Below are 20,449 nucleotides of genomic sequence, written 5' to 3' on the forward strand. Positions count from 1 at the left end.
GGAGGGACGGCGCACAGGAAATATATTTTCCATCTCTGAGTGGCGTTTGGCAGCACGGATATTTCGGTCCAAGATAATTTTGCCTGTCTGCCGGCCCAACTTCCCAACAAGAATTACAATAAAAATAAAATCTCGAGGATCTGTTTAGTTTGTAAAGACCCTTGCCCGGAGTCCATTTCAAGATGCATCAATCACAGGCTGCTTACCGGTAACTAATGCCGGCGTCTACCCATTGATCTTTGCCCATATTTTTATTCATTACCTTCCCTCCCCCTTCCCTCCCCCTTCCCTCCCCACCCCCGCACGCACACACACACACACACACACACACACACACACACACAAGGATCCTGTAACCGGTATTTGACAACTGGAACTCTTACAGGTGAGGGTGGCCAAGATGCCTCAAGATTCCATGTTCTGGTCCTCTTTGAAATGAAAGGAAAAGGACAGAAAAAGCTTGATCATTGGGTTGAAATCTCCGAAGACCTCTCCTAGGGCAGATCAAGTCTGGGCGCCTACAGGGGGTTGAGCCGGGGGGCCAGGGTCCTAAGACGGCAAGTCCCGAGGCCACGGGCTTCTCTGCCCCACACGAGGGGATCCTTCTAGGAGCCAGAGCTCAGTGCCAAGGAGCCACCTCTAGGCAGCCTTCCCTGCCCCTCCCCGGCTGCCCTGAGCTCACCTTTTATGACCTCTCCCACCCCCCCACCCCCGGCTTGGCCTTCCCGCAGACCTTGGTTGTGTATCTGTATGTTTACTTAATTGTATGTGTCTTCCCGTTGGACTTAAGCTCTGGGCAGAGGCGGCGGCTGTTTTGTGAGAATTGCCCAGGGACGGGAGGCTTCGAGGAGCTGCGCAGCGGCAGCTCGGCCTCGGAGGCCCATGGGTGTTGTGCACTGCGCAGTGCGACGGGGCGGAGGCGGGCACCCCGGCCAAGCGAGCCCCCCCAGCAAACGTAAGGGATGGTAAAAAGCCCCGGGGGATGGGATCCCTGGGTGGCGCAGCAGTTTGGCGCCTGCCTTTGGCCCAGGGCGCGATCCTGGAGACCCGGGATCGAATCCCACGTCAGGCTCCCGGTGCATGGAGCCTGCTTCTCCCTCTGCCTGTGTCTCTGCCTCTCTCTCTTTCTCTCTCTGTGACTATCATAAATAAATAAAAATTTAAAAAAAAAAAAGCCCCGGGGGAATGGGGTGGGAAGGGCCGGGGAACACAGTGGCTGTGGACCGGGAAAGCCTCCGACCTCCCTGGCTTCTTATTCTACAACTTTGCGAGGTTTACCAGCATCTTTAGAAAATCTCAATCACTAATAGAGTCGCTGCACTAAGAGAGCGTGTCACCCGGGGTCCAGGGAGACAGTTAGCAAGAAAATCCATACGACCCTGGCAAAGTCACATGCTGAATATTGCATTTCGTCCGGGGGCACCTCATTACCAGGCCAGAGCACACAACTGGAGGTGGTTCAAAAGCAAACAAGAAAAAATGATTAGGGGAATGGAGACATTGATCAAGGCGGAAAGACTGAAATAAATAAATGCGTGCACGTGTGTGCGGGAGCGTGTGCATGAGTGTGTGTGGGAGCATGTGCAGGAGCGTGTGCATGAGCATGTGCGGGAGCGTGTGCAGGAGCGTGTGCGGGAGTGTGTGTGGGAGCGTGTGCAGAAGCATGTGCATGAGCGTGTGTGGGAGCGTGTGCATGAGTGTGTGAGGGAGTATGTGCAGGAGCATGTGAGGGAGCGTGTGAGGGAGCATGTGTGGGAGCGTGTGCATGAGAGTGTGCGGGAGTGTGTGCAGAAGCGTGTGCATGACTGTGTGCGGGAGCGTGTGCATGAGTGTGTGTGGGAGCATGTGAGGGAGCGTGTGCGGGAGCATGTGTGGGAGCGTGTGCATGAGCGTGTGTGGGAGCGTGTGCATGAGTGTGTGAGGGAGCCTGTGCATGAGTGTGTGCGGGAGCCTTGCAGGAGCGTGTGCGGGAGCGTGTGTGGGAGTGTGTGCAGAAGCATGTGCATGAGCGTGTGTGGGAGCGTGTGCATGAGTGTGTGAGGGAGTGTGTGCGGGAGCGTGTGAGGGAGCATGTGTGGGAGCATGTGCATGAGCGTGTGCGGAAGCCCGTGCAGGAGCGTGTGAGGGAGCATGTGTGGGAGCGTGTGCGGAAGCGTGTGCATGAGCATGTGCGGGAGCATGTGCATGAGTGTGTGAGGGAGTGTGTGCAGGAGCATGTGAGGGAGCGTGTGCATGAGCGTGTGTGGGAGCGTGTGCGGGAACATGTGCGGGAGCGTATGTGGGAGCATGTGCATGTGTGCATGAGTGTGTGCATGAGCGTGTGCGGGAGCTAGGAGGGCCCAGGGCGGCACCTGCAGCATCGTGCAGGGGAGAAGGGCGGGGAAGGAGGAGCACGGGGTTGGCCTGAGGGCCGAGCCGGGCAGGGGGCAGGGGGCGGGGGAAGCAGGCGTCCCTCGGGAGAACGCGCTGGATCGGGCCGAGCGTGTACCAGGGGGGGCGTCCGCGGCCGCCAGATTCCGCCGGGGAGTCAGGCCTACACCGAAGGGCCTGGCGTGGCTCCTTGGAAGGTTCCCGAGTCGTGGGCAAGCCCTAGAGAGCAGAGAGCTCAGGAGCACGGGGGCAGGCTTTGCACCCACCTCGGTGTGGCGCTGGGGGCCCCGGTTCCCCAGGACGCTCACCGTGACGGCCCCTAGCTCTGGCCCTGGGCAGCCCCCCCGCAGCTGCAGCTGAGCGCCCACCTTCTGTTCCAGGCTGGCCCGGAACGAGGCTCTCCCAGATGGTGACGGGAGGTGCATCCCTCTCAGTGACCTCTTGTCTCTCGAGTCCGATCCGTAACTGCTCGTAGCGACGTGCACCCGAAGAGCTGTCTTGCCCCCCGGGGCCTCCCTGGGCAGGACCTTGCGTTGGGCCCGCCCCCGCCAGAACCCAGCAGGCGCCGCCGACCCTGTCTGGGCCTCAGCTCTCCACCTACAGGGTGGGCAGCGTCGTGTCTGCCCCCCAGGTGGCTGTGCATGCGGGACACGGAGCTGCCCCACGACCACCCCGAGGCCGCCGCTCTTGCCGGAAGCTCTGCTCCTTTTCCAGGGCCACGAGGCTCAGGCCGGACACGTCCGAGGCGCCTGACCCTCCTCCGTCTGTGTGGACACCACAGCTTCTGAGGACGCCCCCCAGCCCCATCCCCGGTCTCCCAGGCCTGGACCGTGGCTGTAGCTCAGTGGCTCATTTCCACCCGATTTGGCCTGTGTCCACTGCTCATCCACAGATGAGTCTTCCCGAAGCACAAGGTCAGGGACGTCACTCTCCCAGCGGCTCCTCAGGGACGGCACTCAGCTCGGCGCTCAGTGCCCCTGGCCTAGCCCGGGGGCTCCGTCCCTGTGCCGCTTTCCGTCCACACACGGCCTCCCCCTCGCCACGGCTGCCTTCCCCCTGGTCCCGGAGCTTGGCCCCTGCCCCTCCCTTCCTGACTTGAGTTCGCACTGCGCCGTCGCCCCCAGTGGCCCACCCCGCACCCCGCGGCAGGTTACCCCAGCTGCCGGGACCCTCAGTTCTTCGCCGACAGTCTTACTCTCAAATCCGGCAAACGTTGGAGCACCTCCCTCGCGCCCTTTACAGTTTGGAGATGCTGCGTCCATCTCTCTCCAGCTAAGTAGCGGGCTCCCCGAGGTCAGGAGTTGATGCTCTTCGTCCGTGGGTCCTGGGACTGATCCGCCACCAAAGGGAGCAGACGGGCTTCACCCCAGGAATTCCAGCTGACATGGCGGCCCCAGGCCACATCCTACCCCTCGAGCCAGAGCCCAAGGAGACAGCAGGGCCAGGGTCCGGCCGGCACTCGGGCTCCAGCTGGTCTTGCTCTGGCATCGCGAGACGAAGGCTCCGGCTGTTTGGAGGGGGTCCCGCCCGAGGGAACGGGGCCACGGGGAGATCCACGCCTCCGCTGCCTTCCACCAACAACCCGCCCTGAGACTCCCACCAGCCTCCACCAGCTCCTGTTTCGGGGACGGGCAACCACAGCCTGCAGGCCAGCTCAGGCCACCGCCTGTCCCTGTAAGGCTCCTCGGGAACACCGCGCCCGCGCCGGGCCTGGCTGCTTTCCCACCAGACAGAGCCAGACACCACGCGGCCCCCGCAGCCAAACACACCTACTCCCTGCCCCTTACAGGGAAGTTGGCCAGATCCTGACCTGCAAGGAAGAAAGCCGCGTGAGAACGACCATTTCTGGGTCGGATCAAGCTTCGGCCCCCGCGTCTGCCCCCGCCAGAGGGCCACACAAGTCACAAGCTAAGGCGGGGCCACCCTGGGTGGCTGGGGACCCGGCTAGAAATGTCCGATGGCCCTGCGGAGGGGGAAGGGCAGCCCCACCGTCACAGGGACAGGGCTTGGGGGCGGAGGTGGCCGCGCCTGGCTCTGCACCCCATGGAGGGAGACGGACGGATGGACAGACAGACAGAAAGCAGCAAAGGCCGGGTGGGCTGCCTGCAAGTCCCATGGGTCCAGGTCCGGGTCCCGAGCCCCGGGGGCTGCGCCCCTTCTACGGGGCTGGAACCAGGCCCGGGCCTCCGTCGCCCTCCGCCTGTCGCCGCACGGTCGCCCCCGGTCCACGGAAGGTGAACGGCCCGGCCGCTGCGGGGAGCCGCCGCTTCTGTCGCCGGGCCCTGAAATTGTGTTGGAAGGTAGGCAGGATTAAGGGGATTAAGACATTAAAGCGTCATTACCGCGTCCACGGGGGATTTTCAGGAGACTTTACACCATGATCTATTTGTCCTGTTACATAAGACTCGCAGTAATAGGCGGACGGCGAGGGGGACAATATCCGTGGGATCAATAACCTCACTTTCTGGTAAACACGCTTAGCGGAGCCGGCGGTCCCCTGGCCTGCAGCCCCTCCGGGTGCGCCGCGGAATCGTCGCTGGAGAATCCGTTGGCCACTTAAGGCCTGAACCCGGAGGCCGATGGGGGGCAGGAGAGACGGCGGCTGCCCCCCACCCCGCCCCGGCGCCCCCAGGCCTGCTGACCCAGCACACCCATCGGCCCGGACCCTGGCGCCCAGCGGAGGGCTGGGGGCAGAGGTCACTGTGGAAGGGGGGTGGGGGCAGAGGCCACCATGGAAGGGGGTGGGCGGCCGCCCATTCTGGGTTCCCTGTCTGGGGTCACCCCACCCAGGTCACTCTTTAGGGCCAGGGGCTCTCTGCTCTGAGCCGCTGCCGCCCGGGGTCGGGCGCCCGCCCTCTGCTCCCTCTGCAGGGCCTGCCCCCCGCCCCCCGCAAACCGCAGACAAGGAGCCACCGTAGAAACCGCAGCTCCCAGCTCCGGAGCCTGCGCCCACGTGGCCGCTGCGCCGCCCTGACACACCCCCACTCACGGGACGGCGGGGCCTCCACACGTAGGTGCGCTTATTGATCCCATTGTGCAGATGGAGGAGGTGAGGGGCAAAGAACGACCAAAGCCTGGCCAAGCTCACGCTGCTGTTAGCAACAGAGCTGGGGTTGGGCCCCGCACAGGGCGGCACAGGTGTTAGGGACCCCGCCTTCCCACGGGGGGACTGCTGCCACCCCCGAGCCGTGGCCAAGTGTGGATGCTGCCTTCTCACCCGCAAGCCACGCGGACACCCTCTGGCATTCCCGCCAATCTACTGCTCCCATTCTTTAGATGGAGAAACTGAGGCTCAGAGAGCGGGAGGCACAACCGTCCTGAAGGCGCGTAAGGGGCCAGCGCCTCGGAGATTCAGACCCAGGCCTCTGACGCCAGCGCCCGGGCTGGTAAGGAGACCCAGGCTCGCCGCGCGGAGCACAGCCGGAGAATGGGCTCCAGAACGCCGACGGCACGCTCAGTAGGCGCCCAGGCCCCAGGGACGACGGGCGGGGAGCCCCTCTCCCCGGGAGGGCGGGACGCAGGCACCTGGGGCTGCGGACGCTGGCTCTGGGCCCCTGGAGAGCGGGGTCTGCTCCTGCGGGCACTGTTGGGGGTCCCCGGGCTTGGCCTGGAGCCTGGCATCGCGCCGGGTCCCCGTGGACCATCGCATCGCACGAGCTCCCTCGTGGAAACAAGGAGGCCGAAGCTCAGACAGCTGGGCGACCGCCGGGAAGTCACCCCCCTGGGGCTGGGACCCCCCCTGGGTTTGCTGGTGGCCCATCAGCGCCGTCGCCACCCGCCGTCTCCCCCCACAGGCGCCCGGTGCCCTGAGCTTGGCCCACACCCACCCGACGCAGCCGCCCGGGGGCCCTCACAGCTGTCCCCGAGCCCTCAGCTCCGACACCCCTGCGGGTCCCTGCAGGCACCGTGGGGGGCAGCGGGCGCCCTGGGCAGGCTGCCCCGGGCTCAGGCTCCCTCCGCCGCCCGCGCTCCCGCTCAGGGACCCGTGTGATTCACCTCATGACAAACACAGTGTGTGCCAAGCCCGTCGGCCCTGCGGTCTTTGTTTCTCAGCCCCCCTGAACCCCAGGCAGCGTTTTAGTCAAACTAAAAAAAAAACGAGCATGACAGGGGCCAATCAGCATTTACTATGTGCCGGGAAAGTGCCGGACGCGCCTGGCCCGTGCTGGGCGTCCTCACCCCGCCAAACAGGTGGAAGGGGCAGGAGATGCATCAGAAGCCCCCTCTGGCCCGCAGTTCTGGAATCTTCCATTCGCTCTGCCAGGAGGGCTTGTCATCGGGTGTTAGAGGAGAGGAGCAGAGGCTCAGGGCCCAAGACCAGCGGGGACGGCGGAGTGGGGGTGTCGGGGCCTGCTGGGAAGCTGGCGGCCGAGCCTTCCCTTAGCCCGTCTCCTCCTCCTCTCTCTCCATCAAAGAGCCAGCGACCCTCCCCGCCGCCACCCTCTCCCCTGGCGGGACCTCGCGGCTCCCCAGGGCACTTGCGGACCAAGGGACGGGGAGACAGCGCCCGGCATGGCTCCGGGACAGCAGAGCCCCCCGGCAGCCCCGGGAACGAGTCTCTGGTAATTGGACAGGATTAAGGGGATTAATACATTAATGCATTATTAGCGCTTTTATAGGAGATTTCCACAGGGCTGAGCGCGGTGATCCCCGCGCCCCGTTATATTCACTGGCGCTAAGTGCTCTAACTGGCCCGTCGCCACTGAAGGGAGCAGACAAGGAACAGCCCGACTGTCGGGCCCGTGGTCCCCGGCTGGCCACCGCTCCAGGCCGCGCCGGGAAGCCCAGGGACGTGGGGGCCAGGCGTGGGCTTCCCGACATCCTGCCCCGTGGGCCGTGCCGCCCAGCGCCCCGATCACTGTGCTGGAGACCAGAGGACCCTGCTTTCGGCCCCAGCCGCGCCGCTCCCCGCCTGACCGGCCGCCTGACCTTCCTGAGACTCGGTTTCCACATCTGCCAACGCAGGTGGTCGTGTTGCCCACCTCACGGGGTAGCAACGAGCCCCTGCTCTGAGCCTGTTGATGAGCGTGCTCAGGCCTGTGCTGAGGGAGGACTATCGTTTTCTGGATGGACTGAGCTGCTGATTGTGCCTCCTGGAGTCCATCTGCCGGGAAGGCCTAGCAGCCCTTGGAGGGACAGCAAGTGGAACATGTCCGAGGGCCTGGGAGCCGTCCCTGGGGACAGGAGCCGGCGAGACGACGGTGGCAGGTGGCGAGCTGTGAAGGAAACAGCACCTTCCAGCGGAGGCCGGACCCCTCGGCGTCCCTCCCAGGGGCTGGGTAGCAGGTCACGTGGGAAGTCCCCCAGCACCCGGAGATCTCGGTTCCTTGGAGTTTAACTGTCTTTGCAAATTAAGCGCCTGGTTCGACCTCCTACAGGAGGGAGGTGTGCGTCTGCAGCTTCGTGGTTGAGGATAATAGAATCCTAGAATCGTGGCTTCAGAAGGGTCCTGAAAGTCCTTTTCCTAGAAACGAACAAAATATCCTCTCTGCAAATCCAGGCTGGGAGGCAGGAAAGATGGTACCAAGGGCCCCAGGCTCTGTACCTGGAAGGGGACGACGCAGGCGGATCGACACTCGGGTGGGCGCCGTGACTGGGATGCAGAGGATGAGCCAGGACCAAGACCGGCAAAGGGACAAGGGTGGAGGTGGAGGCCGCCAGTAAGGGAGACGGCTGGAAGGAGGGCGGAGCGCCACGGGATGAAGAGGACGGACTCTCTTGGTTAATGAAGAGATTGGTGTCACCTGGACAGAGTGACCCATTCGGGAATTGCAAGGAACAGCGATGAGGGGCTGCGAACAAGTATTTTTTGTTCCCCTTTTCTGGGCTCCTAGTTGGATTCCACGTCCTGCCCCCTTTGCGGCTGGGAGAGCCGCGTGACCAGCTCTGCCCAAGGAGCCGGGGCAGGAAATGCCACGTGTCACTTCTGGGCTAAGCAGGAGATCATCAGCGTGAGGCCCTTCTGAAACCTCTTTTCTCTCTGGCCCAACCATCGGCGACGTTCCCAGCGGCACCTCTTCCACTGGCCGAGGACCCTGAGCCATCCCAGGGAGCACAGCCCCCCATGACCCGCCAAGAGCACTGAACTCGCAGCACAAACACAAAATAAACCCTTGCTGTTTAAGCCTCTGAGGATCGGGGGTTATTTGTTACCGGAGCACAACATCGTCGTCTCTGACTAATATGGGAAAAGTGAACGTTACGGTCGGGGACCTGTGAACACCATTGGTTCGGTGACCTCCATGTAAAGAAAAATAATAATAATCCCCAGTCCCGATCCAGAGCGCCTTTGCTTTAAGCCAGACTCGCTGCCTCCAAACTTGAAAAGCAGTGAAGACTTTGGAGAGCTTGCCTAGAGTCTCTCGGCAGCTAACTTCTGCTTTTTGATTCCAGATGCCGGGAGAGACGAGCCCTGTGTGTGTCTTAGATACATTAGTCACGGCGCACACGGGCCCGGATGTTGGCCATTGGAACGGGCTCCCATTCTGGCACATGCGTCTGGACCAGGCAGATAGAAACCTAGCTGTAATGAGTTTGCCCCTTGTCCATGACATCTGTGCTTTGTAGGGGGAAAATGAAAAAAAAAAAAATTAAATCCCAAAGTCTGTTTGCTTTCAACACAGTCACTGTGATGAGGTCTGGGAGCTGTGACTTGGATTTAAACTTCGCTTCCCGACAAAGCCCAAGAGAGAAGTTAGGGATGAATCAGGTGCATTTCAGAATCTTTGGTGTTTTTATCCAAATTTGCATTTTTTTCCCCTCTTTCCACTGATAAATCGCCCGGTCTGAGATGAAGGTGGAACTCCCAGGATAAATGTTGATATCCTTATTAGAAAGGGAACTAATGGCGCCTGAGCCTCCCCGTGTGTCGGCATCGCATCGGCTGTTCCGTACATTAGCTCCCTCTGGCCCCACGTTAACTCCTTGAGGGAAGCGTATTAATTCTACTTTGTGGCCACGGCATTCAGAGACGTTAAGCAATGTAGAACACCAGAGCCGGTGTGCCCCTGGCCTTGCCGACTCAAGGACCCACGCTTTCCCCCTATTCCACCCTGCCGTGGGATCAGGGACCAAAATCACGTCCTCACGAAGTAAGTGCAGTGGACCAAGTCTTACTCTGTCAGGAGGATCACGTGGTGGTGCGGAAAGAACGTGGACGACAGAATCCATCAGAGCCGGGTTCAAATTCCAGGACCGCCACTTAGCGCTTTTAGAAATTACAGTGCCCTCCTGAGTTTCTTTTTCCTAAAATGGAGGAGAAACTAAAGAAAAGGGCACCTGGACAATCATAGAGTAAACAAATAAATGGGCAAGATACGTTCAGGTCGCAGTAGGGCTTGAGGAAAGTCGGCCGTGATGACGTGTGAGCAACGGAACAATGGGTGCTGGAGAGACGGAGTCAGCGCTTGGGGTGGGGTGGCCCCAGGAGGCCTCACAAGGCAGGGTGTTTGTGATAAGATTCAATAAATAGGAAAATGATAAACTAGAAGATCTAGGGGTGCCTGGGGGGGCTCCTTGGTCGAGCATCTGCCTTCAGCTCAGGGTGTGACCCCAGGGTCCTGGGATCGAGTCCTGCATTGGGCTCCCTGCATGGAGCCTGCTTCTCCCTCTGCCTGTCTCTGCCTCTCTCTCTATCTCTCTGGGTCTGTCGTGAATAAATAAATACAATCTTGAAAAAAAAAAAAAACTTAGAAGATCTGGGGGTGGAACAATCCAAAAAGATTGAATAGGACCTGGAGGCCTCTGGGGGGAATATGCCTGGTGTGTTTGAAGCACCAGTGGTGGGGCAAGAACGAGCCAGCGCAGAGCAGGGGGCAGCTCAGAGAGGCAGACAAGCAGCAGGGTCCTTCGACAGTTCAGGAAACCCCAGCCCGGGGCTTCGTCGCCAATAAAACAGGAATGAGAACGACGATACCTGGAAGAGCAGACTCTGTTAGTCCACGTAAGTGACTTTGGCCAACTCTGCACCTCCCAGGGTAACGGCAGCTTCTGTGGCAAACAAGCCTTTTGTGACCAATGTAGCGGTGAATGGTGAACGGGGTTCTTGGGGGACAGGTATCTCCCTGACCCGCTGGCCCAGGCTCCTTCCGTCTTGTGGCTCTGCCATCCCCAGGGCCCTCCACGTCCAGCTCCCGAAGAGGAAAGCAAGTGTAAGAAGGAGGCATATCCTCTGACTACCCGCATGCACAGGGGACACACATGGCCTCCACTCACAATGGAATGGCAAGGGCTTGCCACGTGTTCCCACCTGGGCGCAGGGAACCTGGGAAGGGTGGTCCCTGGCTGAGCATCTCCCAGGAGCAGCCCCCTAAGGAGGGAGAGCACGCATGCTGATCCCCTAAGAGGCACTTCTGCCAGAAGCACCCACGGAGGAAGATGTCCCTGGCCTGCCGGCGCGGCCCCAGAGCGTGCATGAAGCTGGCCTGCGTCAGGGGCAGCACCACCCCCCGTGAGCCTTGAGGCCCTGGACCGGAACTTGCCGGGCCATGTGCTTGCTTTAGGCTTCACCTGCGGGCCAGCAGGCCAGGCATCTGCACCGACTCTCCCTGAGTGACCTTACGCCGGCCACCGAACTTTGCCTTTTTCTGAGCCTCATTCTCCTCCTCTGAGAAAGAAAAAAAAAAATAACAGTCGACTCTCAAGGGGTCTTGTCACCCACAGACGTCCCCACTTCCATGATTCGGGGTGTCTTCCCTGCCTTCCCACTGGCGGACAACACGAGATTCGCTTTGCAGCTCCTACCTGTGTACGGACCACGTGGCTCAGGGGAAGGAGGTGCCGAGGCGCCCCACACTTGTAGCTCCCGTGGCCTCACCGCAGCTCCCACCAGATGAATCCCTTTCCCCCTATTATTTGGATCTAATCAGAATAGCTAGGAATTTGCAACGCCTTGTGCCCTTCTATTGAATAGACTCCAGAGTGGTCTGTTTCCAGATTGTTCCTGGGAGAAGGGCGGGAGGAGGAGAGGGAAGGGATGAATGAGCAGAGGTGCGAAGGTGAGAGGAGACGGGCAGACACATGGACATCCAGGACATCCAGGCCAGGTCAAGGTAAGGAAAGGAAGAGCCAGTCGGGTGGAGAGTCCACAGCAGGTGGGAGGAGGGTAGGGACGGGGAAGGAAGAGAAGGCCGACGTGCAAGCCCGGGCCCCGGCAGGGGTGCAAGGAGGAGAGACAGCAGGCAGACGGGCCATCCAGGGCCCGGGCAGGAGCTCCCACGGCCTGCGGGAGATAGAGGTGCAGGGGATTCGAACGAGCCCCAGGCGTAGGGACAGACAGATGGCTGCGGGTTCCAGGACACCAGGGCCCAGTCACACCCACTGGAATGGATGTCGGCGAGGTGAGGAGGCTGCAAAGCGTGGGATTCGGAGGGGACAGGGGGAGGCCACCGTGGAACAGCTGGGGCGAGCTGCTGCCAGGGACAGGGACAGGGACAAGGTTAGGGACAGGGACAGGGATAGGGACAGGGACAAGGACAGGGCCAGGGCCAGGGATAGTGATAGAGACAGGGACAGGGACAGAGACAGGGATAGAGACAAGGATAGGGACAGGGACAGGGACAGGGATAGGGATAGAGACAGGGACAGGGCCAGAGACAAGGATAGAGAGAGGGACAGGGCTAAGGATGGGGACAGGGATGGGGACAGGGACGGGGCCAGGGCCAGAGCAGAGAGCAGCCCCGCGAGATCAGGGCCAGCAGCGGGCCCCCCAGGCCTGGGCGCACCCGACAGAGGATGAGTGATGGGCTTGTTAACCCCCCAGGACCCGGTCGGAGAAGACGAATGGTTACGCGTGTGCTGTCCAATGACCCCTGCACCCTGCTCGGGTCATTCCTCCGTGGGGAGGCCTCCCGTGGCTGCCCATCGCCCTCTGGGTCACGTCTGAAGCCTCGCTGTGGCATTCAAGGCCCCCGGCAGGGTCCTCACTGGGCCCAAGACCCCGAGGGCCGCCTCCCCGCAGCCGCGGCCACCGCGCCGCCTTCTCAGTCCCAGGACACGCGGTCCACCCGCCGGGCCTGCGCTCACTCCACCTGCGGGGACCCTGGGACCGCTGTCAGGACCCCACCGAGAGGCCATGGCCTGGGGGGCCTTCGCGAATCCCGACCCCAAGTCCCGCGCCCGCGAGTCCCGTGGGGGGAGGGGTCCTGCCGCAGCCACGTCCCCGCCGGGCGCCCAGTGCACTCGGCCTCTGGGGGGTCTCCCAGCTGGTGCGCGGGCGCGGGAACCGCGGGCTCCCAGATGGGGAGGGCGCTCCTGGCCCCGGTGTTGGGGCCTGAGACCGGGGAGGACAGGCCACCCACCCTCCCACCCAGGGTCGTGCCCAGGAGCCACAGAGGCGGCGCAGCCACCTGCCACCAGCACACCTGGTGCGAGGCCCAGGCCCCCAGCCAAGTGTGCGGGTCAGCATCCCCCCAACCCCCACCCCCACCCACCACCCTACCCCACCACCCTCTACCCCCACCACTACCCCCACCCCCAACCCCCACCACCACCCCTACCACCCCACCTCCCCCACCCCCCACCCCCACCAGGAGACTCAGGGAATAGTTCAGGGCACTGCGGGGTCAGCAGGAGGGAGACGGGCGAGGGGGGGTGGGGGCCGGCTTCCTGGGGCAGCAATGGGGAGGAGGGGGCACCAAAGGGGCCGAGTCGCTGAGAAGAGCGCACCTGGGTCCACGCGGGGGTTGCCCACTGGCTGGGCCGAGTGTGTCCCTGCGGCATCGCCACCCCCATGACCCCGGCCTGTGGCTTGGGCCTCCCCAGGTGCGGCCGGAGCGGGAGGTCATGGAAGGCGAGGACAGCTCCGAGTCCCCACTGGGAGGAGGGGCACGGATTGGTGTGAACAGGAAGCCCCGCCCCATGCCGCACACACGTGCACACACACGTGCACACACGCACACACGTGCACACATGTGCACACACACCCACTCGTGCACACACACGCACACACCACACGTGCACACACAATACCCACACGTGGACACACATGCACACACATGTGCACACACACCCACACACCACACGTGCATGCACAATACCCACATGTGCACACATGCACACTCACATGTGCACACATACCCCCACACATGTACACACCTGCACACATACACACAGGTGCACACACCCACTCATCTACACATACCCACACAGCACAGGCGCACACACAATACCCACACATGCACATACACACTCACACGCACACATGTGCACGCCCTGCCCCAGAAATGCACAGAAACCTTGCCGGGCCGTTGGACCTCCTGTGACTCACCTGGATCCAGGCTGACGGGACCTCACCCAGGTCCCGGGAGCAGGTCGGCCCCGCCCATCCTCGGCCCGAGTGACAGCAGTGTGCAGCGCGGCGCTTGGGGCGTGACACGTGCCCGTGGTGGACGTGCCGTTAAGCCTCTAGCGTGAGCAACCGGGTGAAGCTGGGATCAGGTGGGTTTCGTGGGCGTGATCCAGTGAGACCCTAGATGTGTGAGCCGCCCCCTCCCCGGCCCCTTCACGCCTGGTCACGCCCTCGCACACCCTCAGGCCCCGGGGCCTCACTCCCTTCCCAGGAGCCTAGATTTCCGTGGGACAACTGACTGCTGGGAAGTCTTCTTTGTCTGGATTTAGAACCAGATTCCTGTGACTTCCACCCATTCATCTTCCACAGATGCTGTCACTTCTCACTTCGGGGGCTTTTTGTTGTTTGGGGTTTTGCTTTTTATGTCCCAGGAAACGGAGAAACGGTTTTCTCCAGCTGCGTGATCTTCCCCTGTCACTTCTGCGGGCTTTCCGCAGGCCCTGCCGCTGTCGTTCACACGCGCCTCTATTTCTAAACACACCAAAGAGGGGAGAGAAAGGAAGTAAAGTATTTGGAGTCGCGTCAAGTTACCTGTGGTTTCCTTTTCCTGGGTCATAGGGTGGCCGGTGTGCCTTCGCCCTGAAGCCCGTCTCCCTCCCCACCCCGAGGGCAGTGACGCGGTGGACACGGGTGAGGATGGCGGCGGGAGGCCTGGGCTCTGACCACTGCTCTCCCCTCCCCTAGCTGGGGGACCCCGAGCAAGACCCGCACCCTCCCCTGAGCCCGGGGAAAATGATACCTGCCTCACAGCATTGTGGGCAGGTGAACACGCAGAACCCGTAAGCCCGTATGCGGCTCGCCCAGCCTGTGCTCCGTAAAAGCCTGGAATTTTTAAAAATCTGTCACCAGCTTATTTGCTTCAGTGGATGCAATGGGAAAAAGACACAGTCTCGGTGACCAAGAAGCCTGGCATGTCACTGGGGCGCTGGATGGAAACTCCTACCTGTGTGTTGGTTTGATGGATGCGGGTGAAGAAGTTCCAGGGTCCGACGTGGAAGCAAGGTGGGGGGGTCGGGGGACGAGGACCGCGGGGCGGCGACACCGCCGGTGTGAGCGGCCTGGACGCGGCCGTGTGTGCTGAAACCCTGCCCCGTGCTTCGGGCCCAGCGCTCCGCACCTCCGGGCCCGCGTGTGCCAGGAGCAGCGCAGGGTCCCCACTCCGAGCGGCTGCTGTGACGGCCCAGGTGGCTGCAGAGAGCTCAGGGAGGGCCCCCGCCTCCTCCCCGGGGCACATACAACGTGACACGGCGTGTATAGACTTGCACGGTCGTAAGGGTCGCGGTCGACAAAGTAGCTTTTAAAAAATACGTATTTTATTGATTCACAAGAGACCCAGAGAGAGAGGCAGAGACACAGGCAGAGGGAGAAGCAGGCTCCATGCAGGGAGCCCATGTGGGACTCGATCCCGGGACCCCGGGGTCATGACCCGAGCCCAAGGCAGACACTGAGCCCCCAGGTCACCCAACAAAGCCACTTACCACAGAGGCAAAGGAGAGGAAGCAGTCAGACCACCTGGGTGCAGAGCCCGCCCCTCCCCGCTCCCGTGCAAAAGCGTGGCTCAGAGCTGTCACTCGGGCGACGGGTCTCTTCCCACATCTGTGAAGTGGGCACAGTAGCAGCGGCCCCTTCCTCCTGGAACGGCTGCGACATTGGAGGAGGCCGCCTGTGTGGACGCGGCTCAGCCCGGCTCAGACAAGGGTGCAGACAAGGGTGCAGCGGCCGGCGGCCGTCACGGGTCGGTACCCGGAGGAGCGGCCGGCTCCGTGCTTGCCGATCCGCGGAGAGGCTGGGCCCACGTCGGGGGTCCCTCCTCAGGGCGGGGCCTTGGCCCCGAGCCCCGGTCTCCTCGTTGGAACAGAGAGGGCCCCCCCGCCTTGCAGCAGCGCCCGGGGGCTGGCAGGGGTGCACAGCGCGCGCCTGGCACGCAGGGGCCTCTGCGACCACCTGCTGACCTGGGACCTAACCGCCTCGGTGCTCTGGGCCTCGCCGTCCTCCTCGCTGAGCGGGGGAGGCCAGGCGGCTCGGGCAGCGCGGGACCCCCGCCCGGACAGCACAGCCCACCCCCACCCCCCACCCCACCCCCGTCAGCCTGCCCGCTTCCAGGGGCCGAGTGTGGCTCTCGCTGCCCCCGCCCCGCACAGCCCTGGGCCGTGTCTATGCACGTCCTTGGAGGTGAAGGACGCGGCAGCCTGGGGGTCTGTGCATTTGCGCGCGTGTGTGTGCGCGTGTGTGTGTATGTGTGTGTGTGTGTGTGTGTGTGTGTGTGGAGACCCATTAAGTCAGATTTGCACTGCATCTCCAGGCAGGCACCGCCCTGCCCTCTGCCTCATAAACTGTCTGGGAAACGGGCCCTGCCCACTGCCCCTGAGAAGCCGGAGACTCGACACCCGCGGCAGAGTCGCCCCTGGATTCTAGATTCCGGTTTTGAAGGGGGCTGAGGGATCACAAGAGGGGGGACGCTGCAGCACTTGTGTGCGGAGGCCCATGAGGGGAAGCTCTTGCACCTCCGTGGTCTTCCTGGCCCGCTGCCCACCCCCCTCCCCACCGTGGTCTCTGGCCCCTGACCCGGGGTGTCCTCACCCTCACCCACACCCCCCACACCTGCAGCCCCTGGCCCGGGTGTCCCGGGTGCCCCCCCCCCACTGCTGCAGTCCCTGGTCCCTGACCCGGGGTGCCCTCCCCCTACCTCCATCCCCCTCCCCCGCAGCCCCCCCCACAGTCTCTGGCCCTGACCAGGGTACCCTCCCCTCCCCTCCCCTCCCCCCAGCCCCCGCGGTCCCTGACCCACTGCAGCCTCCAGAAGCTCAGCTGCTCCCCTGCAGCCTTCGCTGGCTGCCGACAATTGCCACCTGCATTTCCTCTAAGCCCTTCCCGGCCACTCTGCCTCCTATCCCTTTGCAGAGCCGCCACGGGGAGGCACGCTCGGCCCCGCGGGGAAGGCGACCCCGGTGGTCCCCGGCTGCTCCTCGTACCCCGGCCCCCACCAACACTCCCTCCCGCCTGCGCTGCGGCCGCCCCGTCTGTGCCCCCTCGTCTTTCTCCCTTGAATTCACTCTGCTCTCCTCGGTCCCTGTCCCCTCAGCCCCGCGTCGGCCCAAGCAGGGAGCGTTCCCTGACTGCGCGGTCGGGGCCAGGTCATGGACAAGGACGTGGCCACCCTGCAGGCCACCCTGGGGCCCGGGCTTCCCAGCACCAGGGCCCAGCCTGCTCCCCCTTCCCGGGGACTCTCACGGGAGTCAGGCGGCTGGCTTCGGGGAACACCGTTCCTAGTGTCCGGAAGCTCTCGTCAAGGGGGGACGCGCTACTCAAGTCGGTCGGAGACTTCCTGGATAGTTCGGCTGGAGCCAGCACGTCGCAGCCACGATGCGAGGCAGAGACTGGGGGAGCCCGGCCGTGCGCGGGCCGTCCCCCCAGGGCTCCCTGCGGCCTGCCGGTCCCGCTTCCCTCCCACCCTGATGTCCAGCAGAAGGAGCAGGAGTGGCATGTGCAGGGGGAGCGAGTGGGTGGGAAGGGCTCGGGCCAGCATCCCCCGTTCCCCTGCGTGACTGAAGACACACTGTGGGCCCCGGAGGGGCGGAACTGCAAAACGGAAGGAACCTGGATCCCCGAATGGCCACGTGGAATAGGGCGGCCCCTCCGCACCCCCACAGCGGGCTGCGGCTTCGTCTCTAATCCAGCACGACGCCGTGACAAGGGGACTAGCCTTCCAGGCCAGGGAAACACCCCGCAGGGAAGTTGAGGCCGACCTACGAAAACTCTTGCGTGCCGGGGTTGGCCAGAGGTCACAGAGCAGAGTCCCCAGGAGCGATTCCCAGAGGGAGCGAGAGCAGGGACGGCGGAGCTCCCGACCACCCAGGCCGAGCTCCACGGTGTGTCCCAGACGCGCGCCCGCCCCTTATCAGCCGCCTCGCTCCCTCCTCCCAGAACCCCCTCCCGTCCCGTCCCACGGAGGACAAAACCGGCTCCCAGTCACAGGGCAGTGAAGCAGCAGAACCGGGACGCGGGCCACTCCCGCGGGCCCCAAATCTTGAACTCCTTTTATTGAACTACATCACCTGTTTACACCAGCGGGGCTGGATGCATTTGCATACAGGTTTTTTTTTTTTTTTTTTTATCAACAGTGTCTACACATTACAATAGTAAAAAAAAAAAAAAAAACCTATTTACACACATACCAAATATAAAAATAAAAGTAGGAAGTTCATCTGGCTGCAGACGAGGAACCAGACTCAGAGCCCAGTCCCGGGGCTTGCACTCTTGTGCTAATCCTTTGAAGAAACAGCTCTGGGGCAGCCTGAGGGGCTCAGCGGTTTAGCACCTGCATTTGGCTCAGGGAGGGATCCTGGAGTCCCGGGACTGAGTCCTGCGCCAGGCTCCCTGCATGGAGCCTGCTTCTCCCTCTGCCTGTGTCTCTGCCTCTCTCTCTCTCTCTCTCTATGTCTATCATAAATAAATAAATCAAAAAAATAAAAAACAAATAAATAAATAAATCTTTAAAAAAAAGAGTGGGGGCACCTGGGGGGCTCATCGGTGGAGCATCTGCCTTGGGCTCAGGGTGTGACCCCAGGGTCCCAGGATCGAGTCCCGCGTCGGGCTCCCTGCATGGAGCCTGCTTCTCCCTCTGCCTGTGGCTCTGCCTCTCTCTCTCTTTGTGTCTCTCATGAATAAATAAATAAAATCTTAAAAAAAAAGAAAAAAAAGAAAAGAAAAAGCTCTCCCACACTCGTGGATGGTGGTCCAGCCGAGGGAAAATGCCAGTAGCTTTTATTGCCATTGCCAATCATTCCAGGAAAACAAAGCTTTCACGCCCGTCCTCTAATTGGCAGCGTGTGGACAGGATCTGTGCGACTCTGACTCCCTTTACTTGTTAACCAGGTTGGGCTTGTATGACCAAGTCGAGCTTTTTGGTTTTTCGGTTTTTTGGGCTTTGTTTTTTTCCCTACATAAAGAGCTCACTCTTGCGCTTCCCACAGCCTCCCTCCTCCCCCCGGCCCCCTGCGCTTCATCTCCGCGTCTGTTTACGTCTTCCTGGTTTTCAATTTCTTAATGATGTTTTAACGAGACACCAGTTACACATGCAAATTAGAAAGAGGCGACATTGAGAGATTGCTACCTGGTGGTAAATTTATTAAAATCAAGGTGGTTTTAATAACTCCCGTGCCTATGCATCCGCCTTCATGTCTGCGATATTAGTTTGGAGATTTTTTTTTTAAAAAAAAAACGCTCTTATCGGAACAAGTGTTTGTGGGGAGTTTAAGGTGAAGTCACGGGAAAGAAATCCAATTTTTTCATGAGCGTTACTGCTGTTCTCAAAAATAGTGTGTGCAGGAGTAAACGAATCTCTTCTACTTTTAGAGACCTCGTCCGGTTGGGTCTTCTTGTTTCTGCTCACAACCATCTCCATCCTCACCGTCCCCATCACCGTCATCAACCTCATCCTCATGGCTACCGTTGACTAAGCTTTGAACTCAAGATCCCGTAGCTGGAAAACGGTAGAAACAGATTCCAAACTCCCATCATGCAGGATCTAAGGCTGCTGATCTGTTCTTGCTCCTTCTCCAAACCCTCTTCCCCTTTGCCTTGGTGGCTCCCTGCCTCCCGTGTTCCCTTTAGCTCTGGTCTGCATTTTCTCGGTCGTCTTCACAGGCTGCTCTCCCCCTTCTCATTCTTGCTCCCTCTCATTCTGCCCCCCGCCTCCTCCCCTTCTCTCTCAGAACCGTCATTTCCCACGCGAGCTACCCTTGTTCGTATCATGACTCCACTCGTGATTCTCTGCCAAAGGCTTCTACGTCATTCCCTCCTGAGTTTGAGACTCTACACATCCAGCAACCCCCCAGCCATCTCCATGGGGTGACACGCGAGAGCCTCACAGACCCAAAGTCTTCCTAGGTCTCCTCTGCGTCCAGTGTTTGCCACCTAAATAAGTAGCGCAAGTTGGAAACCCAAGCTCGTCCCTCCTGCCGTGAGGAGGAAGCCCAAGAGCCTCACCTTCCTGGCCGCTCTCCAGCCACCACTCACCCTGCCCCTGGGGTCACCCAGGCTTTTCCATCTCCCTTCTCTTGGAAGCAAGCCACCCCCAGGAACAAGGCTCCCCGACCATCGCCGCAGGTTGGGGAACACTTCCTGGGTCCACGTTTTTCAGTATTAAGAACCACACTTGCCGGAGCTACCAGCCACGTTCTCCAACATCAGTAATAAAGGTGATGTTTTGTTTCTACGTGGTTTACCTCTTGCTCTATTTCCCCATTGGCTTAAAGCTTGGGCAGGAGGAAAGGTGATATTTACGGAGCCTTTTCAAACCCCCAACAGCTGGCAGTCACCCCAGATTCTCCTTCGCCTTCCATTGAATGTTCCAATGGGTTCCATTGAGTTGAACTTGAGAACAGTCTTGGACCTCCCCTCTCCTCTCCCTGCCAACCATAAATGCCTGGGCTCGACCCCTCGCCTCTCCCCTACATCATTGTGCCAGTAGAGGTTTAGAGAAGTAACTCAGTCAAATTTGAGCCCAAAGGGGCACATGGGTGGCTCAGTCAGTGGAGCGTCTGACTCTTGATTTTGGCTCAGGTCATGATCTCAGGGTCGTGAGGAGCCCCACGCTGGGCCCTCTGCTCGGCAGGGAGTCTGCTTCTCCCTCTCCCTTCCCCTCTGCCCCTCCCTCCCTCTCTCTTTGCTCCCTCCTCCGCCCACCTCATGGGCACACTCTCTCTCTCCCTCACACTCTCACAAATAAAA

Source organism: Canis lupus, chromosome 11 (assembly GCF_003254725.2).
Source record: "Canis lupus dingo isolate Sandy chromosome 11, ASM325472v2, whole genome shotgun sequence".
In the NCBI taxonomy this organism is placed as follows: Eukaryota; Metazoa; Chordata; class Mammalia; order Carnivora; family Canidae; genus Canis; species Canis lupus.